The sequence below is a fragment of the Heptranchias perlo genome, chromosome 23 (assembly GCF_035084215.1).
Source record: "Heptranchias perlo isolate sHepPer1 chromosome 23, sHepPer1.hap1, whole genome shotgun sequence".
NCBI lineage: Eukaryota > Metazoa > Chordata > Chondrichthyes > Hexanchiformes > Hexanchidae > Heptranchias > Heptranchias perlo.
Genome location: NC_090347.1, coordinates 21,341,119 through 21,358,792, shown reverse-complemented (window position 1 = coordinate 21,358,792; position 17,674 = coordinate 21,341,119). Strand labels below are relative to the sequence as shown.

General features: G+C 45.8%; 1 protein-coding gene across 1 annotated transcript in view; it reads right to left on the bottom strand.

Moving 5' to 3' along the window:
• The window catches only part of LOC137341171 (monocarboxylate transporter 4-like), a 58,399-nt gene extending 41,009 nt beyond the window's left edge, over nucleotides 1–17,390 (bottom strand). The window contains exon 1 of the mRNA XM_068004165.1: nucleotides 17,291–17,390. The gene's annotated coding sequence lies outside the window, so the exon portion shown is untranslated. The remainder of the gene's footprint in view (nucleotides 1–17,290) is intronic.
• Nucleotides 17,391–17,674: the final 284 nt, after the last annotated feature.

Below are 17,674 nucleotides of genomic sequence, written 5' to 3'. Positions count from 1 at the left end.
CATTTCCAGATATAAAAGGAAACCACAAGATGACCCTTTAAATTGAAAATGATTTAGAAAAAGTCTAATGACATGCCTTCACAACTCAATGTTGGCCAAATAAAATGATGTGGAGATGCCAGTGATGGACTGGGGTTGACAAATGTAAGGAATCTTACAACACCAGGTTATAGTCCAACTGTTTTATTTGAAAATCACAAGCTTTCTCCTTCGTCAGGTGAGTGTGGGATTCGGATTCCATGGAAGGTTGCCACATTTATAGTCAGAGAACAATACCTGGTGATTACAGATAATCTTTCCAACTGCCCGTTGTCAAAGCAATCAAAGTGTTCAGACAGAGAGATGTTACCTACAGGACCACCGAATACACAAACGGCCAGAACAAAAAAGACAGACAGAGAGAGACAGAGAGAGAGAGAGAAACATCCAAAAGGAAGAGAAAGACAGAGAATGACCCGTTGTATTAAAAACAGATAACTTTTTTTTCGCTGGTGGGGTTACGTGTCGCGTGACATGAACCCAAGATCCCGGTTGAGGCTATCCTCATGGGTGCGGAACTTGGCTATCAATTTCTGCTCGACGATTTTGCGTTGTCTTGTGTCTCGAAGGCCGCCTTGGAGAACGCTTACCCGAAGATCGGTGGCTGAATGTCCTTGACTGCTGAAGTGTTCCCCGACTGGGAGGGAACCCTCCTGTCTGGCGATTGTTGCGCGGTGTCCGTTCATCCGTTGTCGCAGTGTCTGCAAGGTCTCGCCAATGTACCATGCTCTGGGGCATCCTTTCCTGCAACGTATGTGGTAGACAACGTTGGCCGAGTCACAGGAGTATGAACCATGTACCTGGTGGGTGGTGTCCTCTCGTGTGATGGTGGTATCTGTGTCGATGATCTGGCATGTCTTGCAGAGGTTGCTGTGGCAGGGTTGTGTGGGGTCGTGGATGCTGTTCTCCTGAAAGCTGGGTAATTTGCTGCGAACAATGGTCTGTTTGAGGTTGGGTGGCTGTTTGAAGGAGAGTAGTGGAAGTGTGGGGATGGCCTTAGCGAGGTGTTCGTCGTCATCGATGACATGTTGAAGGCTGCGGAGAACACGGCGTAGTTTCTCCGCTCCGGGGAAGTACTGGACGATGAAGGGTACTCCTCAGAATCGGTTTCTTTCTTGGACACACGAATCTCCATCAAAGACGGGCACCTCAGCACCTCACTCTACCGCAAGCCCACGGACAACCTCACGATGCTCCACTTTTCCAGCTCCCACCCTAACCACGTCAAAGAGGCCATCCCCTATGGACAGGCCCTGCGAATACACAGGATCTGCTCAGACAAGGAGGAACGCGATGGACACCTACAGACGCTGAAAGACGCCCTCGTAAGAACGGGATATGATGCTCGACTCGTCGATCGACAGTTCCGACGGGTCACAGCGAAAAATCGCATAGACCTCCTCAGAAGACTAACACGGGACGCAACCAACAGAGTACCCTTCGTCGTCCAGTACTTCCCCGGAGCGGAGAAACTACGCCATGTTCTCCGCAGCCTTCAACATGTCATCGATGACGACGAACACCTCGCTAAGGCCATCCCCACAACTCCATTACTCGCCTTTAAACAGCCACCCAACCTCAAACAGACCATTGTTCGCAGCAAATTACCCCGCTTTCAGGAGAACAGCATCCACGACACCACACAAACCTGCCACGGCAACCTCTGCAAGACATGCCAGATCATCGACACAGACACCACCATCACACGAGAGGACACCACCCACCAGGTACATGGTTCATACTCCTGTGACTCGGCCAACGTTGTCTACCTCATACGTTGCAGGAAAGGATGCCCCGGAGCATGGTACATTGGCGAGACCATGCAGACACTGCGACAACGGATGAACGGACACCACGCAACAATCGCCAGACAGGAGGGTTCCCTCCCAGTCGGGGAACACTTCAGCAGTCAAGGACATTCAGCCACCGATCTTCGGGTAAGTGTTCTCCAAGGCAGCCTTCGAGACACAAGACAACGCAAAATCGTCGAGCAGAAATTGATAGCCAAGTTCCGCACCCATGAGGACGGCCTCAACCGGGATCTTGGGTTCATGTCACGCTGCACGTAACCCCACCAGCGAAAAAAAGTTATCTGTTTTTAATACAACGGGTCATTCTCTGTCTTTCTCTTCCTTTCGGATGTTTCTCTCTCTCTCTCTCTCTCTCTCTCTCTGTCTTTTGTTCTGGCCGTTTGTGTATTCGGTGGTCTGAACACTTTGATTGCCTTGACAACGGGCAGTTGGAAAGATTATCTGTAATCACCAGGTATTGTTCTGACGATAAATGCGGCAACCTTCCATGGAATCCAAATCCCACACTCACCTGACGAAGGAGAAAGCCTCCGAAAGCTTGTGATTTTCAAATAAAACAGTTGGACTATAACCTGGTGTTGTAAGATTCCTTACACAAATAAAATGAGGAATTCATTGCAATGTCCATTGCTCATTGACACTAAAGGCACAGAAACATACACACGTAAAAACTTTCACCTCTTCCCTTCCCACCGTCCAGGGCCCCAAACATTCCTTCCAGGTGAAATGGCGAATTACTTGTACTTCTTCCAACTTAATATACTGTATTCACTGCTCACAATGTGGTCTCCTCTAAAATGAGGAGACTAAGTGGAGATCGGGTGATTGCATTGCAGAAAATCTCAATTCAGCAAGTGCATCAACACCTTATGCATATTCTATTCATGCAAATAATTAGCAAGCAGTAAAAGTGTGCTCATTTTTGATTTACCCCTGTTGCTGTTACACACCTCATAGTAGCTGTTTCAAACCCAACACTGACAAAGGCCTGGGAGCAGGCCACATGCTTGCCCTGTTGATCACAGAACGCTCCATAGCATGAAGGGACCAAAAAAGGAGAGAATTTTTTTTTAAAAAGTGGGAAACATTTACATTTTAAAAATATCTGCCCACGGATTCTCCCTCTCCCTCAATATTTTGCATATTGACTCTAGGCTTTTGGGGTGCCAGGGTGCAATGCTATTTATAAGCTCCAAAAAGTATTACAATAGTTAACTATTGGTTAATGAAGGGCATTTTCCCTTCTTGCACGATGTCTCTAATAAAAAATACATTTGAGCCCCTCTGCACCCCCTGCTCAATCCTCCCCCCGTTCCTAATTCAATAAAACACAAATATGTAGTAAAACACATGGAGAAATATGCCTGTAGAATGGTTACACACTGCATTAATAATAAAGCAAATCATATCCCAAATACCACACCTAAATGAAACTGATCCAGCTTGTAGTACGCAGTTTTACTGCGTTATGGTGAGTTTTACCAGGGGGCCCCCTATTAGTCTGCCCCTGTTTACAGCATTTTCACATCGTTCACCTGACAAAGGAGGAAGCCTCCGAAAGCTTGTGAATTTAAAATAAAATTGCTGGACTATAACTTGGTGTTGTAAAATTGTTTACACCTGTTTACAGCCACAGCTCCTGCCAGGAATCAGATTCTTGCATTATATCAGTATGCTGATTTTATAGTGCACTTTGAACTTAAGAAAAAAAATCCATCCAAACAACAAAAATGCAGTATAAAATGAACAAATACATGTCAGTGTATTATCAGGAAAGTCATACAGAGAGGTGGCTTTTTGACTGGTATTAATGATCATCTATAGTATAAGAGCAGTCACTGAAGCCCTGCCAAAAAGATAAGCTTTTAATGTTACAGTAGACGTCTCTTTGAATCACCACCAATTCATATGTTAAAGATTGGAAAGAGCTACCATCTTTTTAAGTGGGAACACTCAGCACCACCTCATGCTTCCTAAGCATCTGCTAATGCCAGCCACTAGGAGGTGCCTAAGCAGGAAAGCAAAGGGAAAGAATCAGATAGTGCAGCTCAGACTACTGTTGAGCACCTCCTATGGCTGGCATTAACAGATGTATCCACCCTCTCAACTGGGGGCTGATTTCAATAATGAACACTGTCAATTCTGCTCAGTAAGTGAACAGAAGAGGATGTTAGAGCAAGCTAAAGTGACCGACCCATCAAATTTCCCACTTTCTGTGGGGAACTGCACATCCTTTATTTGGAACCAACCGCTGATGATTCTGTGACGATCAGGAACTTTATAAATGGGAATCTCAGGCACAAATCTGTGTCGTATCATTTCGTATGCAACACTTTCCACACCAACCCACTGAGCCACTTATACCTGCAATTCTAAAGTTCAGTTCAGCACCTTGAAGTTAGCCCACAATCACACAGAGAGCAGCATATTTTAGAAGTCTAATCATTTTTGTGCCAAATAAATATTTGAATGCATCTTTAGTCATCATTCAGTTTTGAATTCAGAATTGCTCAATGAATTATTTAATGAGCTGTGCTGTTAAATGTTGCAAATGGCCATTTTATCCAGCATTTATGGAAACCATGGATCAAACAGAATGTGTTTTGCAAAAGTTATGTGCTTTCCAGGATTCGACTTTACATCATTATAATGCTCATTTACAGATTATCAGAACTACCTAGGAGATGCTCAGTTCAAATAAAGAATGCAGATGACTAAAACATTTTCTTCAGCATCAGTTAATGACACTTAAGTTTTGTTTTGAACTTCAACATGAACATTTAAAATAATGCCAAAAACCTCTGAGCATCCACTTAACTTAATGTAGCCCTTGTGTGTGTAGTATATTTTTGATATTCATCTTGTTTATGTACTAAAAAGTACATAAAATTTATAAAACTCTGGTGAACGGCCTGAAGATTATTAACAGAGAGCTACGGATAATGTCAGTTTAGACAACACAGCCTCTGTGGTACTATCACAACTGTTGCTCAAAGTCTAATGATACAATCTCTAATCCAATGTGTGCTAGTTCAGAGGTCTGTGAGCAGCAAAATAAATTTAATTATTAAATTTTATTTTATGCAATTAAACGTAGTCTGAGGGCTGGTGTAACCCCACATCTCCCAAGGTCACTTATACAGATCAATAGTGCACATCTCAGCACGTCACTGGCCAAGACTAATACTACTCCACCACTACAAAAGAATGTGCTCATAGAAAAATGTAATTAGTAAAATAAAAAATATAAACATATCCAAATACCTAAAGTGCTGACGATTCTAGGTTTTATGGTATCCATGCTTTCATACAGTATGGATGCTAGGGGCTCGAATTTAGCAGGCCTGCGGGTTCCCAGCGGGTGGTCCTCCGGGAGCGTCGAAAACGCGGACGGGTAATTGTGTGCGTCCCCCACGCGATCGCGGGATAATTGGACCCATTAAGGCCTGCTTCCGGGTTCTGCGCTCCCCAGCTGCGAGCCGGCCGGCTGCGCATGCGCAGTACCGTCGACGCGATGTAGGAGCTCCAGTTAAAGGGGCAGTCTCCCAAAGCCCCTCCTGCTGCAAGCAAGAGGTCTGGGAGAATGGCTCAACCAAGGGGAAAGGCTGCGCCCCGTTTTTCAGATCTGGCACTGCAGCTGATGCTGGAGGGCGTGAGGAGGAGGAGGGAAACACTCTTCCCTGAGGATGGGCGCAAGTTCCCTGCCGCCGCAACCAGGAAGGCATGGGCAGAGGTGGCGGTGGAGGTGAGCAGCAGGGGCAACACCCCAAGGACTTGGGAGCAGTGCCGCAAGCGCTTCAATGACCTGACTAGGTCTGGCAAGGTGAGTACACCAACGCACCCTCCCACATCCCGTCCCCACCATCACGCCAAGCAGATCACAACCCCCTCCTGCACAGCCACCACTGCGCTCCATCAGCAATCATCACAGCCACTCATTCACCATCCTCGCCGTGCACGCAAGTACCCACCGTCCCTGACCCCACCCGAACACTACCACACACCCCAATCCCCATGCAATGGGATGGGCACGTGGCCCACACTTCCTCCCATCCGTTCCGCGCCACGCTCAACCCAACCACACCGATGCTCGATGCGTCTCACGATGCAATACGCACCCACTCACACATCTGTGTTGTGCCTTCACAGGAGAAGAGGAGCAAGAACAACCGCGAAAGGGCACGCACCGGAGGTGGGCCGCCGCAAGTGGTGGAGCTCACCGACGCAGAGGTGGAGGCGCTCGACCTCGCCCGCACGCGACATTGCCTGTCGGTGGCCGATGGCGAGTGTGTCGCTGCCGAAACGGCCGGTAAGGGAAAGCTGACACTCAACACCCATGATCGCGAGTGACCGTATCATCACCTGCCATCAGGCGCACTGTCAAGTTGGTCCACATGCCTCAAAGTGCCCTCTGTTCTCTTGCAGGTGCGTCTTTGGATCAAGCGAGCATGGAGGGCGATTCCTCAGAGGACATGGCGGTCTCTGAGGGTGCATCGTCACATCAGAGCCAACCATCCACCAGCGCAGAGACACGCACCTCGGTGGGTCCCCCTCGCCAACTAGTTGGGGTAGCACTTGGTGAGTCACTGCGCACGAGTGAGCATGAGCAGACCCTGGTGGCAGGGGCAGCCGCGGAGGGTCCGCGACGGAGGGAGCACTCATCTCCAGGCTCTGCTCAGCCGGACCCAGATGCTGAACCCAGGGGGCCACCAGAGAAAAGGAGAGTCGTCGAGGGCCACCAGCTAATTGCTGAGGTGCTGGCAGAGGTGCCGCGCGCATTGTCCACAATAGCGCAGGCGATGGAGGAGTCCACCTCCTGCATGTGGGCATTGGTGGCGCAGGCACAGGAGGGTACCGGCGACACAGTGTCGCGGGTAGGTGCGGGACTGTCTGCGGTGGAGGACAGGCTGGCCTCCCTCGAGCGTCACGCACAGCTCCACTTCGAGTCCTTGCAGGCCCTCACAACGTCGGTACGGATTCAGGGTGAGCAACATTCCGACGCCTCTCAAGGCGTCCCCACGTCCCACCCGTCGCCCACCTCTCAACCACCACCCGCAATGGTGCCTCCTCTCCAGGTGGCCGAGTCTGCCCCTGCCCCGGTGCAGGAGGAGCAGTCTGTGGAGGTGCCCTCACGGGCACCGAAACCCAGGGGCCGTCCGCCAAAAGCATCTACCCGGTCAAGGCAAGAAGACGAGCAACCTGCCACTACCTCTGCTGGAGCCACAGGGGTAGCACCACGTAGGGGTTCCCGGAGAAGAATTCCAAAGGCCTTATAATCACAAAGGGAATACACCAGGGTGTTTATTATTTTGTACTTTGTTTCTTAAATGATGTCACATTCCACATATTAAATAGTCTATTCTCACCACTCCTGCCACCTCTCGTCCATTCTTCCGCGGCTTGTGCAGTAGTTGCGTTCCGTGGAGGCCATCATGACGGCAAACACCTGCTGCCACCCATTGGGCACACTGCTGTGGGTGCAGGATTACTGGCAGCACTCTTCAGTGGAGGGGGCTGGTATGGCCGCTCGCATGTGCAGGTGAGGAGATGCGAGCGCCTCGCAGTGTCTGACTCTAGGAGAACCGTTGACGTATGAGTGCGTCCCTGGCCCGGCGACCATCCCGGTGAGTCGCGGCTCGGCGCATGGGTCGTCCAACATCCTCTGGCGCGTCCTCCTCCTCCGCCTCCTCCTCCTCCGCCTCCTCCTCCTCCGCCTCCTCGCCCTCGCCTTCCTCAATGTGGGTGGCGGGTGTGGATGGGGCCTCCTCCAGCGGCACCCCTCTCTGTTGGGCCATGTTGTGCAGGGCACAGCAGACAACTATGATTCGTCCCACTCTGAATGGTGTGTATTGCAGCGCTCCCCCAGAACGATCAAGGCACCTGAAGCGCATCTTGAGAAGCCCTATGGTCTGCTCAATTGTAGACCTGGTAGCAGTGTGGCTGTCATTGTACCGACGCTCCGGCTCGGTGATGGGGTTCCTCAGAGGTGTCATGAGCCACGTGTGGAGGGGATACCCCTTGTCGCCGAGGAGCCAGCCGTTGCCGGCGTTGGGTGCCTGCAGGATGGGCGGGACGGCGGACTCCCTGAGGACGAAGGCATCGTGGCAGCTGCCGGGGTATCTGGCGCACACGTGTAGGAATCTCTGGCGGTGGTCACAGATGAGCTGGGCGTTCATGGAGTGATACCCCTTCCTGTTGATGAACAGCCCTGGCTCATGCGGAGGTGCCCGTATTGCGATGTGGGTGCAGTCGATTACACCCTGCACCCGTGGGAAGCCGGCCATGGCATGGAATCCAACCGCCCTCTCCATCTGGCTGCGCTCGTCCATGGCGAAGTTGATGTAGTGGGAGGCCCTGCGGAACAACCCATCGGTGACCTGCCTTATGCACTTGTGTGCAGAGGACTGACAGACCCCGGTGATGTCCCCGGTGGCACCCTGGAAGGAACCGGATGCGAAGAAGTTGAGGGCAGTGGTGACTTTGACGGCGACAGGTAAGAAGATGCTGCTTGGTCCATCAGGGAGCAGCTCGTCGTTAAGGAGGCTGCAGATGTCGGCGACTACCTGGCGATTGACTCTGAGCCTCCGTATGCACTGCTCCTCGGAGAGGTCCATGAAGCTGAGCCTCGCTCTGTACACCCTGTGCGGAGGGTAGTGCCTCCTGCGACGCATCTCTCTCTGCGGTTGCCCTCCCTCCTGCTGTGCAGGTGGGTGTGCCACAGCACCGTGTTGGGGGGCCCCACCTCTCCGAGGCGGACGGCGTGGACTGCGAGGCTGCTGGGGCTGGTCATCCTGTTCGTCCTCCGACGATGTCAACGCACCACCCATCTGGCAGGTGTTGGTGTGAGGGGTTGTGCAGGGTAGGTGGGTGGGTCCTCGGACTGGGGCTGCGGTTTCGTGTCGGTCTGTCCTCTGGCTTGGCGGGGGTTGGTGGAGGGCAGGGGTTGCCCTATGTGACGCGGTGGCCTCCTGCGTGGGTGAGGGCGCTCCCCCGTGGAGCGCACCTTGGCACCTGGCACAGGCTGCTGGCTGCAACACGCCTGGTTTGAAGGGTCCTGTTTCCCCCAGTGTGGGAAACTGACTGCTTTGACCGTAAAATCCCACACTTCCTCTTTTGACAGCTGCTTCAGCTCATTAACTGACCACAACGAGCAAGTTAAGTGCTCTCAAGTGGAACCCCGCTGGCTTTAATTGCCTGCGGGATTCCCACCAGCGGGGCTTGCGCGCGCAGCCCCGCACGTCAGCGCGGTACCCGGAAGTGGCCGGGATTTCGTCCGAATCCGGTCACGTGATCGGAGATCGGGATTTTCGGGGCCCCCCCGCTGGAAACCCGCAGGTAACCCGACCCTAAAATCGAGCCCTAAGAGTCCAATTATTATTTACATTATTTTTTATAAATACACTAGGTGACGTAGCACATACGCAACTTGTGGTAGGCAGCAAGATCACCATTTGAGAAAATAATTCACCACACAGCGACAGTGTCCTGTAATATTCTACTGCTCACTCATTCAAAACAAACAACTGTGGTAAACAGGTGAAATGACTCCCAAGACATATCAGAATCTGATCTAGTATAGCACAAACAAATTCAATGACATTTGTCAAATACAGCTAAGTAAAGCTGATTTGGTGTAACACCATGTTACAGCTCTAATGCATTGTGCTATTAGATCAAAGAATATTTGTTCAGTGCTATACTTACCCCATGATGACCTTAAGATCTTGTCCAGCCATCAGGGAAGGCCTAGAGCAGGGGTCAAAAGGGAAAATCCAAGGACTATATTTCTTGGGTAGTTCTAAGAAATGGTAGGATTGTGATGTGTGGAGATAATATTTTAAAAAGGAAGTGCTTTTCAAACTTTAAAAGCTGATATTCACACTAGCTGTTTTTTCTATGATTGTTGACTACAAGGCTTCACTTTGACTATATTACACAATTTCCCATATAGATGTACAAATGGAAATTAATTTGCAGTGACCTTTGTCCTGCTTTGTAAGCCAAGGAATACTGTTTAATTACTGATTCATTCCAATATATCACTGTGTATATAGAGGAACAAAAGAGTACGTGTTGGGACGTGTTTGACAAAAGTAGCTGGCCACATAACCAACAATTGCAGTGGTTACACCAATCTAATAAAATTAAAAACATTGTCAAATGTTTTAATGTGCAGTCTCCTGCTTATACCATATGCTGAATTTGTTTGGGGATTTTAAATTAGATTTTTATTTTATTGGTATGAGTAAAAGGCCTGCTCAGAGACTGTAAACTGGGCTATATTAGAATTATCACGTCTATGACACCCAAAGAGGACAACGTTCTCCACAGAAGGGTGTAAAGCTTTATTCTCCACTGAATATGGAATTTAATCTAAGTGAATGAAGAGGAAACATTTTCTACTTGCTGTATGGAATTAAAGGCCCTTCACATTACTGGTAGAACTCCTAAAGTTCACTGTTACTGCTAAAGTATCCTCCATTTCCAAAATAACTTGCCAAATGAGTAGAACATAATATATATACAGAATTGTTATTTTCCATGCCATCATCCAGAACTCCTAGGTAAGTTACTGACATAAAATATGCAAGATTTACATTTCCTCGTCACACGCAGCAAAATAAATCTTAAAATTTCAGCTGGTCAAATCGAGTGATATCACTTCTAGTCAAAACATGTGGCAGTCAGCCATCCAATTTTCAAATCCAAGTACTAACAGCTTGCAACAAATATACTTTAAATGTGAGAATCCTTAAAATTGTACCTATTACGAAGAAATAGCACAGCCTCAGTTGTTTTATGGCAGTAACACATTTCAGGCTTGAGATAATGCTGCTAAAGCACTTCAGCTTTCACTCTTACAGTTTATGACATTATCTCAAGCCACTCAATGTATCAGTGCCATGTATAACATTCCAGAGTATCACACTGCCAGTTGTTGAGTTATGTTCTGTATATGCTAATATATACTAGTCCTATATTACTTCCAACTATGAAACATGGAGATTGGAGAAGGAACTGAATGATACAATCAGTGATGAGCAGTGCTTACTAGCAACTCTGGTCTGATAAACATGGGCCCACAACCCCTGATTTTCCATCCAACAAATGGGCAGAAAACCAAGGTCTGTAGGCCAGCGATTTCTCAACCAGAGTTCTCTGTGAGCGCTGCTCTTTCCTGGAAGCACCCAATCAGAGAATCAGCACTTAATCCTTCAACGATGATTTGATCATGCATTAACATGGAGTGAACTAAACATTGATAGGCAGCGAGAAGTGCCACCATCAAAAAAGTGGAGCAAGAGCTGGAAAGAAAACCTATTCAGTGAAGTAGATAATATAAACATTAAAAGTTAATATCCTGGGACTACGTGCGAGGCTATAACCTTACCTTATGGTCTGGATGAAGGCTGTAAACCATGAGTTACTTGGTTTGTGATCACGTTCGAACCCTTTAATCAAATAATACCTTATAATTTATGTAACATTTTGTTACCTCCTCTTTTCCGCTCCAAAACAAAAGTCCATGGTATTACTATAGTACCAATCTGTAATGTGACCTCACATTTATTATCATTCTTTCCTATATAACCTGTTACCTACGTCATTCTGAAACAATGCTATATTCAGGAGTTGATCTGTAAACTGTTTACAACAACTGACATTTCTATAGCACTTTTTACATACAGAAAGATGTCTCAAAGTGTTTACAGAGCAGAGGGAAAATGTGGATGCCAGAGAGAAAGGAGAAAGGTTAGGGGACAAAACCTTAAGTGAAGAGAGTTTATAGGAAGCTTTTGAAATTAGGAAAGGAGATGGCAAGGTTGTGGAGTTTAGGATGGGAATTCCAGAGGGCAGGTGCATAGTAGCTGAAAGAGCTAGCGATAATGGTGAAGTGAAGGGTGACACAGAATAAACAGAAAATTACTAATGGAGGATGCATGCTGGATGTATGGCAGGAAATCACTAAGACAGGGTGGGTCAAGGCCATGGATGGATATGAACAAGATAAGAATCTTGAAATTAATTCACTGGATAATGGGGGCAGTGGAGTTTGTCATTGGCATGGTAATTATGGGCATGGAGGACTTTATGGAGGTGAATTTGCAAACAAATTTGGGAATTTATTAACAAATTCAAGAACTATGTAATACGCTAACGTATGGAATGCTATGTATTTTTTTAAAACTCCCATAAATTCTTTGCTGTAGTGTACAAAAATCTTCACTGTCCTTGGTTAATGAGATGCATTCACACACATTAGTTTCAGAATTTTTCATGTTTTAAGACTTTGACTTCTGATGTCTCAATGGGTATATGTAACAACCATTGGGGTCCTGAGCAATATAGGTCAGGAAAGTCACAGGACTGATCCTGGGTTTATCTTCATTTAGTTGACAAGAGCTGCGCAGCCATGGCATGCTACAATTGGCTTCAGTGTCTCCAGATTCGAAGGAGAAAAATCATACCAGGTTCTCACTTCTGATTACTATATAGTAACCTCTCCTAAAAAGTACACATGTATTGGCGGTGAGGGCAGAATTGGGTTTAGCTTACTTTTCTGCCACCACTGAATACCTAATATCTGGGCTCACATGGAGTCACGGCTTCCAACAGTGTCACTATTGTAATGTAAAGGGAGCATAGGTTCCATCATGTTAAAATATTTGGTAGTACATTATGGTAACACCAATGAATATTCAATCTTAAACATATTTCACACATTTTGTTAAAACAGGTGCAATACTGGAGGGAACAGCCATACATGCCATCAGTACTTAAAGAGACTATTTTCACCTTAATAGTAAGAATCAAGAAAATGACAGAGCCAAAGACAGGGGCAGGAGACCATATGCAAGTGTTTTTTCATTGGTCTGAATGAGTTAATAAATATGCAAACTCTAAGATATTGCCACAGTGCATTAAAGGGTCTCGCACTTTTCATAGCGATACATTAAAATAATGCAACACCTGTATTAATGGAGGCTGGGGAGGAATTAAATGCAATATTTTATTACTGCACAACAGCATTGGAAGCAACAATGTGATTCTAAAATTATACAAGGATAATCCATTGCATCAGTCAGTGAAACAACAATTTGTACTTATATAGCACATGTAATGTGGAAAATGTCCCACAGTTGCAGGGGAACAGGAGCTGAGCAGGAGTTAGTAGAGGGGCCATAGGCAAGGCCACTTTTGAAATTGGAGAAGTGTAGCAAGGTGGGAGTAAGGGTTTAGGAAGAAAATCCCAGACTGCAGGGGCATGATTGCTGAAGGCTCCATCACTTTGCTGGAGTAGGAGGAGGGGTCAGAGTTGGAAAAGGCCATGCAGAAATTTATAAACGGGGATTTTGAAATCAATATTTTGCGGGGATGAGGAGCCAATGGCGCGGGAAGTTAGGTGAACAAGACAAGTACAGGATCTGGGGAGTGGAGTTTTGGATGAGTTGGAGTTTGTGTAGGGTGGGCCACAGATTTATAAGCAGCATGCTGGGAAATAAATCCCAATTTCACAGCTTGTCACATTATGCAGTACACTAGCGAGAACCTACTTCTAATCTGAAGCAACCTAATATCCATGTTTAGTGTGAACCTTGGCTCAGTGATAGCACTCTCACCTGAGTTAGAAGGTCATGCATTCAAGCCCCACTCCAGAGACTTGAGCACATAATTTAGGCTGACACTTCACTGCAGTTCTGAGGGAGTGCTATACTCAGAACTGCCGACTTTGAGAGGAGACATTAAACTGAGACCATGCCTGCCCTCTCAGGTGGGCGAATATAATCCTACAGTACTATTTGAAGAAGAGTAGGGGATTTCTCCTGGTGTCCTGGCCATCATTTATCCCTCAACCAACACCTAAAAACAGATGATCTGATCATTTATTTCATTACTAATTGTGGGACCTTACTGTGCGCAAATTGGCTTCCATGTTTCCTACATTACAACAATGAGTACACTTCAAAATTACTTAATTGGCTATAAAGCATTTTGGGGCTTCCTGAGGTGATTAGAGGTGCTATATAAATGCCAGTATTTTCTTTCTTAGTGATAATGCAAAATGGCACGGTCATTATGTTTCTATATGCGACAAGGCAGAGCACACTTTGGTGCTCCAAGATAGTAAAACATCTCTGGGTCAAGTTGGCATTAGTAAACTGCTTGCTCGTTAATACTGTTACTGTCTTGTACTATCCTGCAGACTGGGTGTCTTCTTATATTTAGGAATGATGCAAAAGGAATAAAATTCTGTCCTGTGTGTCTAGGCTTACAAGACAAGTTTGAAGACAGAAGGACAAGACCAAGGTCATACAGGATCAGGCGGTGGAGTTTTGGATGAGTTGAAGTTTGTGTAGGGTGGTCCACAGATTTATAAGCAGCATGCTGGGAAATAAATCCCAATTTCACAGTTTGTCACATTATGCAGTACACAAGTGGGAACCTACTTTTGATCTGAAGCAACCTAATATCCATGTTTAGTGTCAATCTTGGCACAGTGAAAGCACTCTCACCTCTGAGTCAGAGGGTCATGTGTTCAAGCCCCACTCCAGAGACTTGAGCACTAAATCTAGGCTGACACTTCACTGCAGTTCTGAGGGAGTGCTATACTCTCAGGTGCCGACTTTCGGATGAGACATTAAACCGAGACTCTTCCTGCCCTCTCAGGTAGGCGAATATAATCCTACAGTACTATTTGAAGAGTAGGGAATTTCTCCTGGTGTCCTGGCCATCATTTATCCCTCAACCAACACCTAACAGATGATCTGGTCATTTATTTCATTATTATTTGTGGGACCTTACTGTGCGCAATTTGGCTGCCACGTTTCCTACATTACAACAGTGACTACACTTCAATAGTACTTTGGCTATAAAGCATTCTAGGATGCCCTGAGGTCGTGAGAGGTGCTATGTAAATGGAGTATTTTCTTTCTTAATGATGACTGAAAATGGCAAGATCACTGTCTCTATACGAGACAAGGCAGAGCAGATTTTGTTACGGCAAGACAGTAAAACATCTGTGGGTCGAGTTGGCATTAGTAAACTGCTTGCTCTTTAATCCCGTTATTATCTTGCGTGTCTTCTTATATTTAGAAGTGATGCAAATGGAATAAAATTCTGTGCTGTGTGTCTACTGTTTAGGTTTGAAGACAGAAGGACAAGACCAAGGTCAAATATGCAAGTTACCCAAACTATCCTTCAACTTGTAAGACAGTGCACACGTACTCTGTTGTTACTATTGGATCAAGCCAAGTCCACAGCTGAATGGAAAGGACTATTTATACAGCTTAACCACAATGATTGTCTCAATTTTACATTGAAAATAACCTTCAGCCAATTAGACTTCACGGTACAAATGTGGCCTGACTTTTATAAATCCTCTCTTTTCTTTGGAATTGATCATGTTGTACTAGTGTAACTTTAAGTCCTATTGTTCGTGTGCTAAAACAGCACTTCAGCATGAATACCCAGTCTAGATAAATTATCTCAGAGTCGGAGAGCCATTTGGCACCGAGGGAGGGGTCGTTTCTACCTTTTAAATCAAGAAGCTTTCGAACATACATTTTACTCCGAATTCTCAGGGACCCCAATCCTTTGTGCATTAAAAAAACCCACAAACCTGTTTTCTGCAGGTCTGCCCAGGTATGTCTGAGTGCAGCAGGGTAATTTGACAACGTGCTAATCTTCAGTATAATTAGTGCTTAATATTAATATAATCTATTTTTATTTCGCCATTCCCACAAATACCCGATGGGCTGGAGTTTGTGGAATGCTGCCCTGTGTCCGGGTGACCAGGTGTAGGAGAGGGCGGGGCGGAGATGGAGAGAACGGGAAGGAAGTGGGTGTAACAAAAGCATCATGCCACTGCAGGAGGACGTGAGAGACGTGACCCGAGAATAAGGCTGCAAAGTGCTCGCCATCTCCACCAGAGTCGCTCGCAAAGATGACTCATGTAGCGGTTGAGGGAAATTTGAGCAAGAGACCGAAATTATTAACGGAAAAGGCGAGGCGAGTGATGAACACATGTTATGTGATGGCCCCCGGCTTTGTCTGGCTTCTCAACACTCAGCGTTAGTCCCACTCTAATCGCGGACACGCATTGGTCATAAATCAGCAGGGAATCGAACCTGGGATCTTTCAGATAAAATGAAACCTACCAATGGGTCGGTCAGACACACACACGTCGCATCTTGCTCTGAACAATCTACATGCCCCAAGCAATACCGTTTGTTGAAAAGCAGAAGTTAATTATTGAGTTTCTTTAATCCAATAATCAGATGGGATGGGATGGGGGGGAGGAGGAGGACTAAGCATTTAAGAGGTTTCATTATACCGGAAGAAAATACGAGATTAGATACAGAATTAACTTATTAAAGTGCCACAAAAGCAACCCTCACACACAAAACATGTGCATAACATTTATATTTAGCATCAGTATAACATGAGCAGGACACAGGACAATAGATACCTCGGAAGAACCACAAGGCAGTAATCTAACAAAATGAGTTCTGCTATTTAAAATAAAGGTGAAACAGTTTACAAATCTAATCTGAAACCTTTCATTACATTAAAGTACTCCGTGGTACAAAGGTGAGTAGTTTTACTCTTTTTTTGCTAGTTATGGGTTTTCAGTGCACCCCGTGTCATTGATACGTAAAGAATTACGTTTATGCAGAAAGAGTGGGTAAATACTTTTAAGTTTGCCGAGAAACGCTTTACAGTTCATCACAGGGGAATTCTACTGTTCGGGCATTACATCATTCTGTGTTGAAGATGATGAAATTAAATGAAAGAAAAGCTTCATGCAGTTTCTCCTCAGTGCAACTTTATTGTATTCGTCCCCATTGTGTTTCCCCAGAGTTTGCCCACTTTAATACAAGCTGATACTTGTAAGTAGTGTGTGAGGTTTTCATTAACCTCTGCCTCCGGCAGCCCATCGCCATTTGCTGTTCGCCATGTGTGTCTTCCTCTTATCGTGTTCATCCCTCAAGAAACACCCGATTTATAATTCAAAAAAGGTACAAATTGTATGTAATCATTAAAAAATTGTCTCGCCCCTGTTAAAATTTTATTTTATGAACCCACATCTTAGCCCTACACTCTCCTAAATGCGATGGTGGATCAGGCATCTGTGCCATAGTATTTCATCTGCCAATAACTGAACACGATGCTGCTCCAAGCAAATTCATTCAGACGGAATACTGTTAAAATGAGGATGGATGAAACTCCCACATCTAACCAAAAAAATGTACAAATCTGGTATTCTTAAGGCATTTATATATAAAACACATCAATTTGAAATTTTGAAGAAAACTAGAAATTAGAGGCTGATACAATGGTGATCATATTCAATAAATCCCATATTATAACTCTTAAAATTATGTTAATGTTTACACATTCATTCTCACCATATAAATTAATAGACTGTAGATCCTTACCTTACTGGAATTACTTCGTACCACTGCGATTTTATTCAGAGGGATCCAACGATGCTCTCCCACGCTCTGCTCTTATTCAGACTGGAGACTGCACGTCAGCCACTTGCCTCAGAACTGGCTCCGCTGGGTCTTAATGACCGCCACTTCACTCCTTTACTTGCAATGCTATGTATCATATCGGGTGTCCTTGCATTAATAGTATTTGTTAATAACGGACGAAGGAAGGCCTTATATTTGAGTGGATCAGCAAAAAAGAAATACTTCAGAAGGTGCCAAAAACCTAGCCCAAGTATTGCACTACAAAAACAACAACTTGCATTTATATAGCACCTTTAACATAGTAAAAGGCCCCAAGGCACTCATTGGAGCGTTATCAGACAAAAA